Source organism: Panthera pardus, unplaced genomic scaffold, assembly GCF_024362965.1.
Source record: "Panthera pardus isolate Hobbes unplaced genomic scaffold, ASM2436296v1 HiC_scaffold_12, whole genome shotgun sequence".
In the NCBI taxonomy this organism is placed as follows: domain Eukaryota; kingdom Metazoa; phylum Chordata; class Mammalia; order Carnivora; family Felidae; genus Panthera; species Panthera pardus.
Window position 1 is genome coordinate 63,917,564 of NW_026526677.1, and position 12,652 is coordinate 63,930,215.

At 37.0% G+C, this 12,652-nt stretch overlaps 1 protein-coding gene and 1 pseudogene across 1 annotated transcript in view; one reads left to right on the forward strand and one right to left on the reverse strand.

The window, feature by feature from the left end:
* The window catches only part of TENM4 (teneurin transmembrane protein 4), a 2,883,939-nt gene that overhangs the window by 2,103,603 nt on the left and 767,684 nt on the right, over positions 1-12,652 (reverse strand).
* LOC109267388 (tropomyosin alpha-3 chain-like) lies at positions 10,572-11,399 on the forward strand (annotated as a pseudogene).

Genomic DNA, 12,652 nt, shown 5'->3' on the forward strand with positions numbered 1-12,652 from the left:
CAAGATTCAAAACTAGGTCTTCCCGATTCGTTTATTCAACAAATCTTTATTGTACTCCTACTATGTGCCAGATGCTAGGCTACTTACTGGGGACTCAATGGTGAATAAGAACTCAGTGCTTACCTTTGTGTACTCATTGCCTAGAAGGAAAAGAAAGATTAAACATAGAAATATGTGATTATTATAATTATTTTAAGTTTCCTTTAAATGTTTAAACTGATACTTATAAAATCCACACTCAGAACCGTCTTCCTATATTCTAAATATACAGAGAAATTTTCTCCTTTCTGATAGGTACCTGATACAGACGGGCAGGTGGTGGTCTTTTATTCTCTCCAAGTTCAGAGTCATTTATCATAACTAATCTCCTGCTTAGTTATGATATTTTCAGCCAATAATTTAGATTTTCACGTTTACATTCAATTTTAAACACTATGGAACTATAATGCATCAACATAAATACATACATACATACATACTAAATATTTTTTAAATGTTGGATACATATTCTCTTAAGTAGCCAAAAGGTCCTGAGGTTGGTCTCTAAAAGGCACTTTTCAGGAATGAATTCCCTTCTGGTACTAGAACTAGGTCACATAGATTGATATATTTCATCTTTGTAGCACATTGACTTAATCTGTCCCATCATAATTCCTTTTCTCTGAACCAAGAGGCCCTGTTGGATAAATTTAAGCTTATGAGTAGAATAAGTTTCTGTGATCTGTATTAAAAGAATGGATGGTTATGGTAAAATTAAAAAAAAAAATGTATATTTGGTCTTTGTCTCTGGATCCTGGCAAGAGTTCCTAAAATCTTTGGAATTCTCTGAGTGCTAAGAGTTTCTTTTATCATCCATAACAGGTCCCTTTTGACCATATTAGAGTTTATGGTAATGAGGTAACTCTTGGTAGGCCCCTTGATAGCCTCAAGATGGGTTACAGAGGAACCAATCACACGATTAGAAGGTCAGAACTATCAGTTCCACCTGACCCCCAACCTCTGAGGAAGGGAGAAGGGTTGGAGATTGAATTCAGTCACCACTACCCAATGATTTAATCAATTGTGCCTATGTAATGAGACCGTTAAAACCTCTGAAACAATGAAGTTTGAAGGAGCTTACAGGTTGATGAATGGAGAGTTGTAAGAACTCCTAAATTTGTAGCAAGCTAGGCAGAGTGCAGGTAGCATAAGGACCCCATTTCCTGCTGACATCTAAAATATAGGCAGTCTTATGGAATTAAGCTCCCTTGGTTCTGCACTAACTCCAGGTTGTTAGTGTCAGAATTAAATTGCATTGTAGGACACCTAGTTGATATTAGAGAAGGGAGAACTGATTGATATTGGAAAGATATATTTCCATTGTTTTGAAGAAACACACAATAGTACTAAGGGTCTGACTTGGTTTTGCCAAAGGGCCATCACCTTAAATAGCTTCAGTTCTAGTTCTGGCATTTAGAATTTGTGTGACCTTGAACAGATTACCTAATTTCTTGAAGGTTCTGTTTCCCTATCCATAAAATGGAAACATTCATAACGGGATTGTTAGAAAGATTAAAATAGTAACTGTAAAAATAAGCTTTTTTTTCAATAGCTGACACCTAGTTAAGTAGTCATTTTTAATCTCACTCCCTCTTCTTTTCCTTTCCCTCAAATTTAGTTCTAGAACAAACTATTTAAATAGCCCAGAAATCCAGTATGGTTCTATTTATACTTTTTACACTCCAGAAATTCCAGTATTTCTCTAACAATGGATGTCTTCTCTCAGGCAGTTTACAGCTGTGGATCAGACCATCTAGTAGGCAACATGTCCCAGTTTGGGGTTTGGGAAATATAGTTACCACTCCAGATTACATTGTGATTAAAATGCAGGAGACAGTGCAAGACAATACTGAATTCATTAACATTTACAACATATTAGCTATGGGATTATTTCCAGGGGCAAGAGCCAGGAAAAAAGGGGTTGAGCATTTGCTTCTAATAGGAGGTAGAGGTACCTTTAAGGTTTAACCACTAAAGTTCTAACAAACCAGCTTCTCTGATAAGGCAGACCAGCCAGCCTCTGCGTGTTTTGCAATTTTCAATACACAGTTCTGCTTTCACACTTCAATAATTCATTTTCTAGCACTTAGAATCCAGAAACCTGCTCTCACTGATGTAGCTAAAATGTAAGGAACAGAGTTTAATAACCAACATCTCTACTTATCTCATCTCATTCTCCAGTAAATTGTATTGGAAAACATGTGTAAATAGTACCAAGCAAACAGAGCATTTATGGTCTCCTTTAGAATGTGTTCTATTTGAATTCTAGATTTATAGAGGTAATAATTTTATAGAGGTAACAATTTTCCATAACAAAAATGCAAAACTTTCTAAAATGAAAATTCTAATACTATCATAGAATTGTAGAATCTTCAGACTTACATTCAAATAGAACAAACATACGTGGAGTATCCAATTTGTCCTCGTAGTATTCTGAAAGCTTTCAATCTCTGTGTGGCAGGTATTATCACTCTCATTTTACAGACAAAGCCCCTTAGAATACTAGAGGTTAAATTATTTTCCTATGGTTGGAGTAAAAATAGAGCTTGGAAAATCCAAATAGACTTGAATGCTTCTCATGTTCAAATATGAACAATCATTAGATATGTCAAATTAATAAAATAATCTAAAAAGGTCCTCCTTCCAATGATCTTAAATTTTAGAAAATAAAACAAATATCTCAGAGCATATGAGGTGCCCTTTAAGTGCATGGGTGTCATACATATTATCAGATATTTGTTTTTCAAAATTTATTTAGTGATATTTAGATACATTAAGCAACAATCACAATTCCATTTGACTGGTGGCCAGCATGGCTCTAACCTAATCCAGATGGAACTACAGCTAGGTTAAGAAATTAAGACCATCATCAATATAAGCTTAAACTGTGAAGGCCACCAATATTTAAAAGGCCCATGACAAAACTTTCCTCAATGTGTCTCCAATGACTTAAAGGTGATGTTAAGGTACATGGGCAATCTCATGAATATTAAGAATTTTGTTCATGATGTAGTAATAAATCATTACTTATTTGGTATTAAGGCAAATAACAATCGCAATCATAACAGCTAACAATGATTGAGCAATCTCTTTGTGCTAGACACTCCGATAGTTAATTTACATATTTCACATATTTCAACTCCAGATCTATATAAACATTGTTAACGTCTGCCACGGTCTAACAATTTTATGGATGAGGATACCAATGCTCAGAAAAGTCAAGATACTCCGCTAGCAAGGACCTGAGCTAGGATCCAAACTCAAGTATGTTGGACACCAAAGGCAGAGCTTCACTCCTCACTGCCACTGTTGAATATTTGAAAAGATTAGAGCAGGCTTTAATAAAGTAGTGTCATTCATCCCTAGCCAAACAGAGCTCTTCATCAGATGTCCAGCAGATTAAAAACCTAAAATATGGACTGTGACATCAATGGCATTCTGACCACCAGAGATTAATGCTTCCTTTTCATAATATGAAAAGTCAGCCACAGACTGCATTTTGTCAGCTCCCTTGAATCTAGAAATTGGTCTAAGTCCTGACCAAGTAATACTGATAGAAGAGATGTACAACATTTCTAGGCCTGGTCCAGCCTCCTGAGTGATGCTTCATTGTGTCTCTTTTCTTTATGCTAGTTTTCTATCAAACTCCAAGATGATCTTGGAAGCCAAATGTTGAAAGGGAAGAATCTCTTTTGGTTAGGTCCTTCAAGCACAGTAACTGTCCTTTATTCCTACCTTATACTGTCTGGTCTCTAGATGAATGAGAAATAACTTCTATTATATCAAACCACTAAGACTTGGGATTTTCTCTCTTGGAGTAGTTTGTGATAACTGATAAAGATTATTAGATATGCATAATAGTTCCAGTAATGTGGCCACTCAAATCTACAAACATCAAATTAGTCTTGTAGAAGAGCAAAATATTACAATAGCTTTAGTTCCATTTCACTTTTAGAGAAGAATTTTAACTTTGGTTAATGATGGAAGGAAAAAAAGAAGTGTTACTTCGGAATGCAGTACGGCTGCACCTTTGGCTGGTGCTTCACAGAACCACTAGTTTTAATAAGAAACCATTCATTTTCAGAGTCCTTGAGGCCAGAAGGCAGTAGAGTTTGTTTTAGTGGTTGGAGATGAAGTAAAATATCAAAAGAAATGATAAAATGTGATAATGACATTTCACTGTTTTCAGTTTAAAAAAACAGGAATATTTTGAGTAAAACTTAAAAAGTCAAAGTTAACTATACAGTTGAATCTTTCTCTTTTCTGTTTCTCTAACCACCTTGAATATAGATAAAAAATGTTGACCCTGATAAAAATATTGCCTACCATCTACTACAAACCTTTTATATTTTAAAAAAGTATTGCTACATACTCCGCATATTCTTGTCACAATAATATTCAAAACAGCACCATAAAATAAGCCTTATCCGTTTTATAGTTAGGGAAATCAATTCATAAAGATTACACAAAATGCTCATGGTCATATGGCAGACATGGATGGGAACCGGGGCACATCTGCTTAGTCATCCTCCTCTACCCACAATATTTCAGGCTTCCATCTCCAACAACCTGTTGGCTCTACTCTCTATTTTTGTCTGTGACTGTGTAAATGGTAAAACTAATATGATTATCAAGCTGCCCCCTACTTAGCCACTCTACAGAATCTGACTCTGCTGGAAATTCCCTCTTTTGGCTTACCCAGCACCATCATCTTGTTCCTTTCTTAACTCTGCCTAATCCTGGGCTTCCTTCCCTCCTGTCTGCCCTAAAAGACTTGATCTACTGCTCTCCTTACTGGTAAAATTTCAGTTTTCAGTTCCCCATGTGGTTCCTCAACACATGAAAAAATTTCCCCCAGTAGACTGTTGTTATGGAATTTATGTTCGGGGCTCATATATTCTTAGAGAAGAAACACGTTTTATTCTTTATGGAAGTCTGTATTTTATGTTGCATACTTATGCAAAGGACATGTTCTGTATAAATCTTACAAATGAAAATGTGAATATGAACATGCAAATCTGGTAACAACTGTGAATTGAGATATAAATAGAGGAGCAAATACATGAAACATTTCTTCAAGGCAGGAAAAATAGATCAAGGGAGACAAAAAGATTTGCTTCAGTGCTTGGGACCTTGTTTTCTGCCAAAGTCAAAAAATATAAACAACAGTATTGACTTTGTAAGGTCAAAGTTACTGGGTTTTAAACCAAATGACTACAGTGGAAGGAATATTTTTTTGATGTGCATCAAAAAAGAAAAAGAAAACATACCCCTCAGAATAAAAGCTGAAGCTTGTCAATCATTAGCATTTTAATCTTTAGACACATGAAACTATTTATAATTTAAAAGTATTCTGTAGGATTACAAGTAGAGGCAACAAGCATTTATCAAGACCTTACTATGTTTCAGGAATTTTACTAGATTAATCATCACAAAAGCTCTCTGAGGAGAATTATATATTTGTTTGTTTCAATTTAAAGTCCAAAAATGTGTGCCTGAGAAGTAGGTGATCTTCACAAAAGTCTTAAAGCTGGTGAGAGGTACGACCATGATTTAAAATTAAGTCTGTCTACAAACAAAAACTAAAGGAGTTCATGAACACTAAACCAGCCCCCCAAGAAACATTAAAGGGGATTATTTGAGTGAAAAGGAGAGGAGAGACCAAAGTAACAGTAAAAGGTAGGAAACACAAAATCAGTAAAAATGAATATTTCTGTAAAAAAGCAGTCAAGGAACTCACAAAATAAAAGGATATAAAATATAACAACATATACCTTAAACAAGGGGAGGAGAGGAGTAAATAATGGGTTAAAACTTAAACAAACATCAAGTATAGAAGTATAGACTACTATATGCAGAATAGGTTATATGCAAATCTAATGGTAACCATATATCTAACACTACTAATATATATGCAAAGAATAAAGAGAAAGAACAGGACTCCTGGGTGGTTCAGTCAGTTAAGCATCCGACTTCTGCTCAGGTCATGATCTCTTGCCTCATGGGTTTGAGCTCCACATCAGGCTCTGTGCTGACAGCTCAGAGCCTGGAACCTGCTTCAGACTCTGTGTCTCCCTCTTTCTCTTGGCCACTCCTCCACTTGTGCTTTCTCTCCCTCTCCCCGCCTCCCCCCTCTCTCTCTCAAAAATAAACATTAATTTTTTTTTTAATGAATACAGAGCATTCCTAATACATAATAAAGAAAAACAGCAAAACATGGAAGAAAGACAAGTAAGGATAAGAAATAATCTTCAGAAACAATAACAAAACAAATAATAAATTGACAATAAATATATATTTATCAATAATTACTTTGAATGTAAATGGACTAAATGCTCCAATCAAAAGACATAGGGTGATAGAATGGATAAAAAACACAAACAAAAACAAACAAGATCCATGCATATGCTGCCTATAAGAGACATGTACAGATTGAAAGGTAGGTGAAAGTTGAAACATCTATCAAGCAAATGGATGTTAAAAGAAAGCTGAAGTAGCAATACTCATGAGACGAAACAGACTTTAAAACAAAGGTTATAACCAAAGACAAAGAAGGACACTATATAATAATAAAGGGGACAATCCAATAGGAAGATATAAGAATTGTAAATATTTATGCTCATAATGTGAAAGAACCCAAATACATGGAACAGTTAATAACAAACTTAAAGGAAGTAATCAATAATAATAGGGAACTTTAACACCCCACTTATATCAATGTACAGATCATCTAAACAGAAACTCAACAAGAAAACAATGGCTTTGAAAGACACCCTGGACCAGATGGATTTAACAGATATATTTGGAACATTCCAATCTAAAACAGCAGAACATACAATCTTACCAAGGAACCAAGTGCACAAGGAACATTCTCCAGAATAGATCACATATTAACTCACAAAACAAGCCTCAACAAAGCCAAAAAGATAATAGCCGTACTATGCATCCATTCTGGCCATAATGCTGTGAAACTAGAAGTCAACCATAAGAAAAAAATCTAGAAAGACCACAAATACATAGAAGTTAAATAACATGCCACTAAACATGGGTCAACCAGGAAATAAAAGAAGAAATAAAAAGTTCATGGAAAAAAATGAAAATGAAAACTCAATGGTGCAAAACCTTTCAGGTGCAGCAAGAACAGTTCTAAGAGGAAAGTATACAGCAATAAAGGCCTACCCCAAGTGGCAAGAAAAATTGCAAATAAATGACCTAAGTATTCACCTGGAGGAACTGGCAAAAGAACAAACAAAACCTAAAACCAGCAGAAAGAAGGAAATAATAAATACCAAAGCAGAAATAAATGAAGTAGACTCTAAAAAACATGACAAACCAAAATAGAACAGATCAATGAAGCCAGGAGCTGTTTCTTTCAAAAAAAAAATCAATAAAATTGATAACCCTCTAGCCAGATTTATCAAGAAAATAAGAGAAAGGACCCAAATAAATAAAATTGACAATGGAAGAGTGCTGATGCTGGAAGCCAAGCTATCCCAGCCTGAGTGGCAGGGCCCGGGCTGTGGACGGATTGGTGACTGCAGGGCGGCCCGCCCACAGTGTAGCTTCTTGTACTCCCGCTTTTAGGTAATTTGGCCTTAAAAGCACCTGGGGTATTGTCTGTTGGGGAATTGCCCTCGGCAGGCCCCCTGGGAAAAGAACCATTAGGGAAGAAAATAAGGCTCCGCAAGAAATTGTGCGGCCTTATGTTTAGCCCTTGCCATCCTCTATGGAGACTCCTCTACTTACAGGAAGGATGATAGCCTCATACCTTTGCCAGCAAAGAGGGCCTGTAAAGGAGAGACATATGGATTTGAGAGCCCCACTCTGGCAACTAAGGAGTATATCTCTGGCACAGGTGACTTTAACCCCTAGGCCCACCTGGCCCCCCGGAGGCATTCCAGATGATGACTGAATTTAGTCAGTTAAGCTACAGAATGGTTCATTGGTTCCTAGGTGCACTGTCTCTCTGAGAATGTATGAGGCATGGGTTTCGGTTTCCAAGGCCCTTTCAGCCCCTTTCTGGCACCTCGGACCGAGGCAAACACATTGTTCTTCTGGCTTCATGTGGTTAGGAGGTCATGTCCCTGTAACTGTTCCACTTGAGGTGCTGAGAAATGGAGGGCCTTTCACAAGAACAGCAAAGCAAATGCTTTGTAGATTATAGATAAACGCAGATGCAGAATGGAATAATGTAAGAAATTAATCTATAATCAAAGGGTATGCGGGAAAGTTAGGGGAAAATTGCCATGTTGTTTCTTAAAGGTTGTTTATACATAGGAACATTTTCAAAATTAGGTAATGTTAGAAAAACATAAATGACGTATGCTACAAGGAAATCATAGCATATATAATGCCACGTTTACTACAATAAATTGGCCAGTTCAACACACTGCTGTTGTCTGTGTCCATTTTTATTTTAGTTTTAGTTTTTTATTTTAGTTTTTATTTTCTAGTTTTTTATTTTAGTTTTGTTTTATTTTCACTGACGCCGTTCTTCCTTCGGGAACCCCTGGTTGCTGGAGCTGGTCTCCGGCAAAAGAGAAGAAATAACAACCAACGCCCTGGAAATAAAAACAATTATAAGAATGTTATGAAAAACCATACCCCAACAAATTGGATAACCAAGAAGAAATGGATAAATTCCTAGAAACATAAACTACAAAAACTGAAACAGGAAGAAATAGAAAATTTGAACAGACTGATATCCAGCATTGATTCAAAAAACTTCCAACAAACAAACAAAAAAATCCAGGACCAGATGGCTTCACAGGCAAATTCTACTAAACATTTAAAGAAGATTTAATACCTTATCTTCTCAAACTATTCTAAAAAAATACAAAAGGAAGGAAAACTTCCAAATTTATTACATTGGCACCAAAGCCAGATAAATACAGCACACACACAAAAGAGAACTACAGCGTAATATCCCTGATGAACACAGATGCAAAAATCCTCAACAAAATACTAGTAAAAAGAATTTCAACAATACATTAAAAAAATCATTCACTGTGATCAAATGGGATTTTATTCCTGGGTTGTAAGGGTGGTTCAATATTTGCAAATCAATCAATGTGATATAACACATCAGTAAGACAAAGGATAAGAACCATATGATCATTTCCATTAGATGCAGAAAAACCATTTGACAAAGTACAACATCCATTCATGATAAAAACCTTCAACCAAGTAGGTTTAGAGGGAACATAGCTCAATATAATAAAGGCCATAGATGAAAAACCCACAGCCAACATCATCCTCGATGGGGAAAAACTGATAGCATTTCCTATAAGGTCAGGAACAAGACAAGGATGTCCACTCTCTCCACTTTTATTCAACACAGTATTGTATTTGCTAGATACAGCTAAAAGACAACAAAAAGAAATAAAAGGCATTCAAGGCATCCTACCTTTCCAAGGTAAGGAAGAAGTAAAACTTTCACTATTTGCAGATGACATGATACTATATATAAAATATCCAAAAGACTCCACCAAAACAACTCCTGGAACTGATAAATGAATTCAGTAAAGTCACAGGACACAAAATGAATCCACAGAAATCTGTTGCATTTCTATACACCAATAATGAAGCAGCAGAAAGGGAAATGAAAAAAAGATCCCATTTTCAATTGCATCAATAACAAGAATATATCTAAGAAATAAACATAACCAAACAGGTGAAAGACCTCTAGTCTAAAAACTATAAAATGCTGATGAAAGAAACTGAAGACCACACCAAGAATTGGAAAGACATTCCATGCTCATGGATTGAAAGAACAAATATTGTCAAAAATGTCTATACTACCCAATCAATCTCTATCAAAATACCAAAAGCATTTTTCACAGAACTAAAACAAACAATCCTAAAAATTTGTATGGAAGCACAAAAGACTCCAAACAGCAAGGCAATCTTGAAAAAGAAAAGCAAAGCCAGAATCATCACAATGCCAACTTCCAGTTACACTATAAAGCTACAGTGAACAAAACAACATAGTACTGGCACAAAAATAGTCACACAGATCAATGGAACAGAATAGAAAACCCAGAAATAAACCCACAACTATATGGTCAATAATCTTCCACTAAGCCGGAAAGAATATCCAATGGAAAAAAGATAATCTCTTCAACAAGTGGTGCTGGGAAAACTGGTCAGCAATATGCAAAAGAAAGAAACTGGACCACTTTCTCTCACCATCCACAAAAATTAATTTAAAATGGATTAAAGACCTAAATGTGATACCTGAAACCACAAAAATCATAGAAGAGAACAGAGGCAGTAATGTCTTTGATATCAGCCATAGTAATTTTTCCTAGATAGGTCCCTTGAAGCAAGGGAAACAAAAGCAAAAATAAACTATTAGAACTAAATCAAAATAAAAAGCTTCTGCACAGTGAAAGAAATAACAAAACTAAAAGAGAACCTACTGGCGTTCTAGTATTTCAGGGTAGAATGGGTGGAAGTGGGGGTAAGAAGTGGCTGCAGTGTGGATGGAAGGAGGCCAGAAGCTGAGAGCAAGCAGGGGCTGGGTGGGCACCATGGTAGGGATCACCACCATGTAGGCAGTGAAAGGCAGGATCTACGTTCTGCAGCAGCAAGCAGGTGATACAGAGGAATGAGCGGAGAACCTGAAGTGGGAAGTGGAGGAGGAAAGGTGGCCAAGAGCAGGCCGAGGCTGAGGTGGCCTCCTTGACCCCTAGGATGCAGCTGGTTGATGAGGAGCTGAACAGTGCCCAGGAGCACCTGGCAGCTGCCCTGCAAAAGTGGAGGAAACTGAGAAAGCTGCTACTCAGAGCAAGAGAGGTATGGACGTTATTGAAAACCTAGCCTTAACATATGAAGAGAAGATGGAACTCCAGGAAATCAACTCTAAGAAGCTTAGCACATTGCAGAAGAGGCAAATCTAAAGTCCAAAAAGGGGGCTCAGAAGTTGGTGATTATTGAGGAGCACGAGGAATGACCTGAGCTGGCATAGTCTCGTTGCCAAGACATGGATGAGCAGATCAGACTGATGGACCAGAACCTGAAGTGCCTGAGAGCTACTGCAGAAAATTATTCTCAAGCAGAGGACACATATGAAGAGGAGATAAATATTCTTACAGATAAACTCAAGGAAGCAGAGACCCGTGCATGATGAGTTTGCTGACAGGTCAGTGGCCAAACTGGAGAAGACAACTGATGACCTGGGAGATAAGCTTAAATGCACCAAAGAGGAACACCTCTGTACACAAAGGATGCTAGACCAGACTCCGCTTGACCTGAATGAGAGGCAGAGCAGCACAGTCCTGCTCTGCCTCTGCTCCTCCCTCTCAGCCCGACTCCTCCTAAGGCTGAAGCTGGCCTTGAAACTGAGAGCTGATCTTTAACTGGAAGGCTGCTTTCTCATTTTGCCACCTCTCCCACCCCAACCCCTGTGTCTTTTTCACCAAACTGTCTCTGTCTCTCCCCAGGCATTCCAGTTGGGCTTCAAGCTGAGCACCCTGGGGACAATGTTTTTTTGCAATGTGTGCACAATACAAAGTGTCTTTAAAAGCATGTTGTGATGTACACACTTTGTAATTACCTTTTTTTCTGTTGATGTAGTAACCATTTGTACAACATCCAAATAATTCCACAGTTCTGAAGCAGCAGTCTAACCCCTTCCTCACATTTGGAAAGAAATTTTTCAGCTTAACACATACTGCCCTCTCCAAATTTATTTTGAAACTTCACTTCTTTAGGGTTGGGGCACATTGGCCACCCCGTCTGGCTGAGAACTCTCTCTACAGTCTGTGGGCTGATAATATGCTGATCTTTTAAGTTTCTTTCCCTGCCCAGTTCCCCTTTTTGGTGAGGTTACCATGAGGTCTGTTAGGTGTTTATCCTGCAGCTTATTGGCTTAAAATGCACTCTCCTTTGGTTTGTTCTCTATGGCACTGATTGAGAGAAAGAAACCAACAGTAAAACTGTTTTGATACAATTGTCTTTTTGAAATAAAGAAACAGTCCCTCCAACCCCCCCCCAAAAAAAAAGAAAGAAAAGAAAAGAAAAGAAAAGAAAAGAAAAGAAAAGAAGAAAAGAAAGGCAACCTACTAAATAGGAGAAGATATTTGCAAGTGATTTATCTCATAAAGGGTTAGTATCCAAAATATTTAAAGAACTTATAAAACTCAACACCTAAAAAACAAATAATCCAATTAAAAAGTAGGCAGAAGGCATGCACAGACATTTCTCCAAAGACATATAGATGGCAAGCAAATACATGAAAAGATGTGCAACATCACTTACCATCAGAGAAATGCAAATCAAAACTACAATGAGATACCACCTCACACCTGTTAGAACAGATGAAATCAACAACACAAGAAACAACAGGTGTCAGTGAGGATGTGGAGAAAGGGGAACCCTCCTGCACCATTGGTAGGAATGAAAACTAGTGCAGCTACTCTAGAAAACAGTATGGAGGTTCCTTCAAAAGTTAAGAATAGATTTACCCAATGATCCAGCAATTGCACTCTTGGGTATTTACCTAAAGAATACAAAAGCACTAATTCAAAGGGACATAGGTACTCTTATGTTTATAGCAGCGTTGTTTGTAATAGTCAAGATATGGAAGCAACCTAAATGACCATCGATAGAT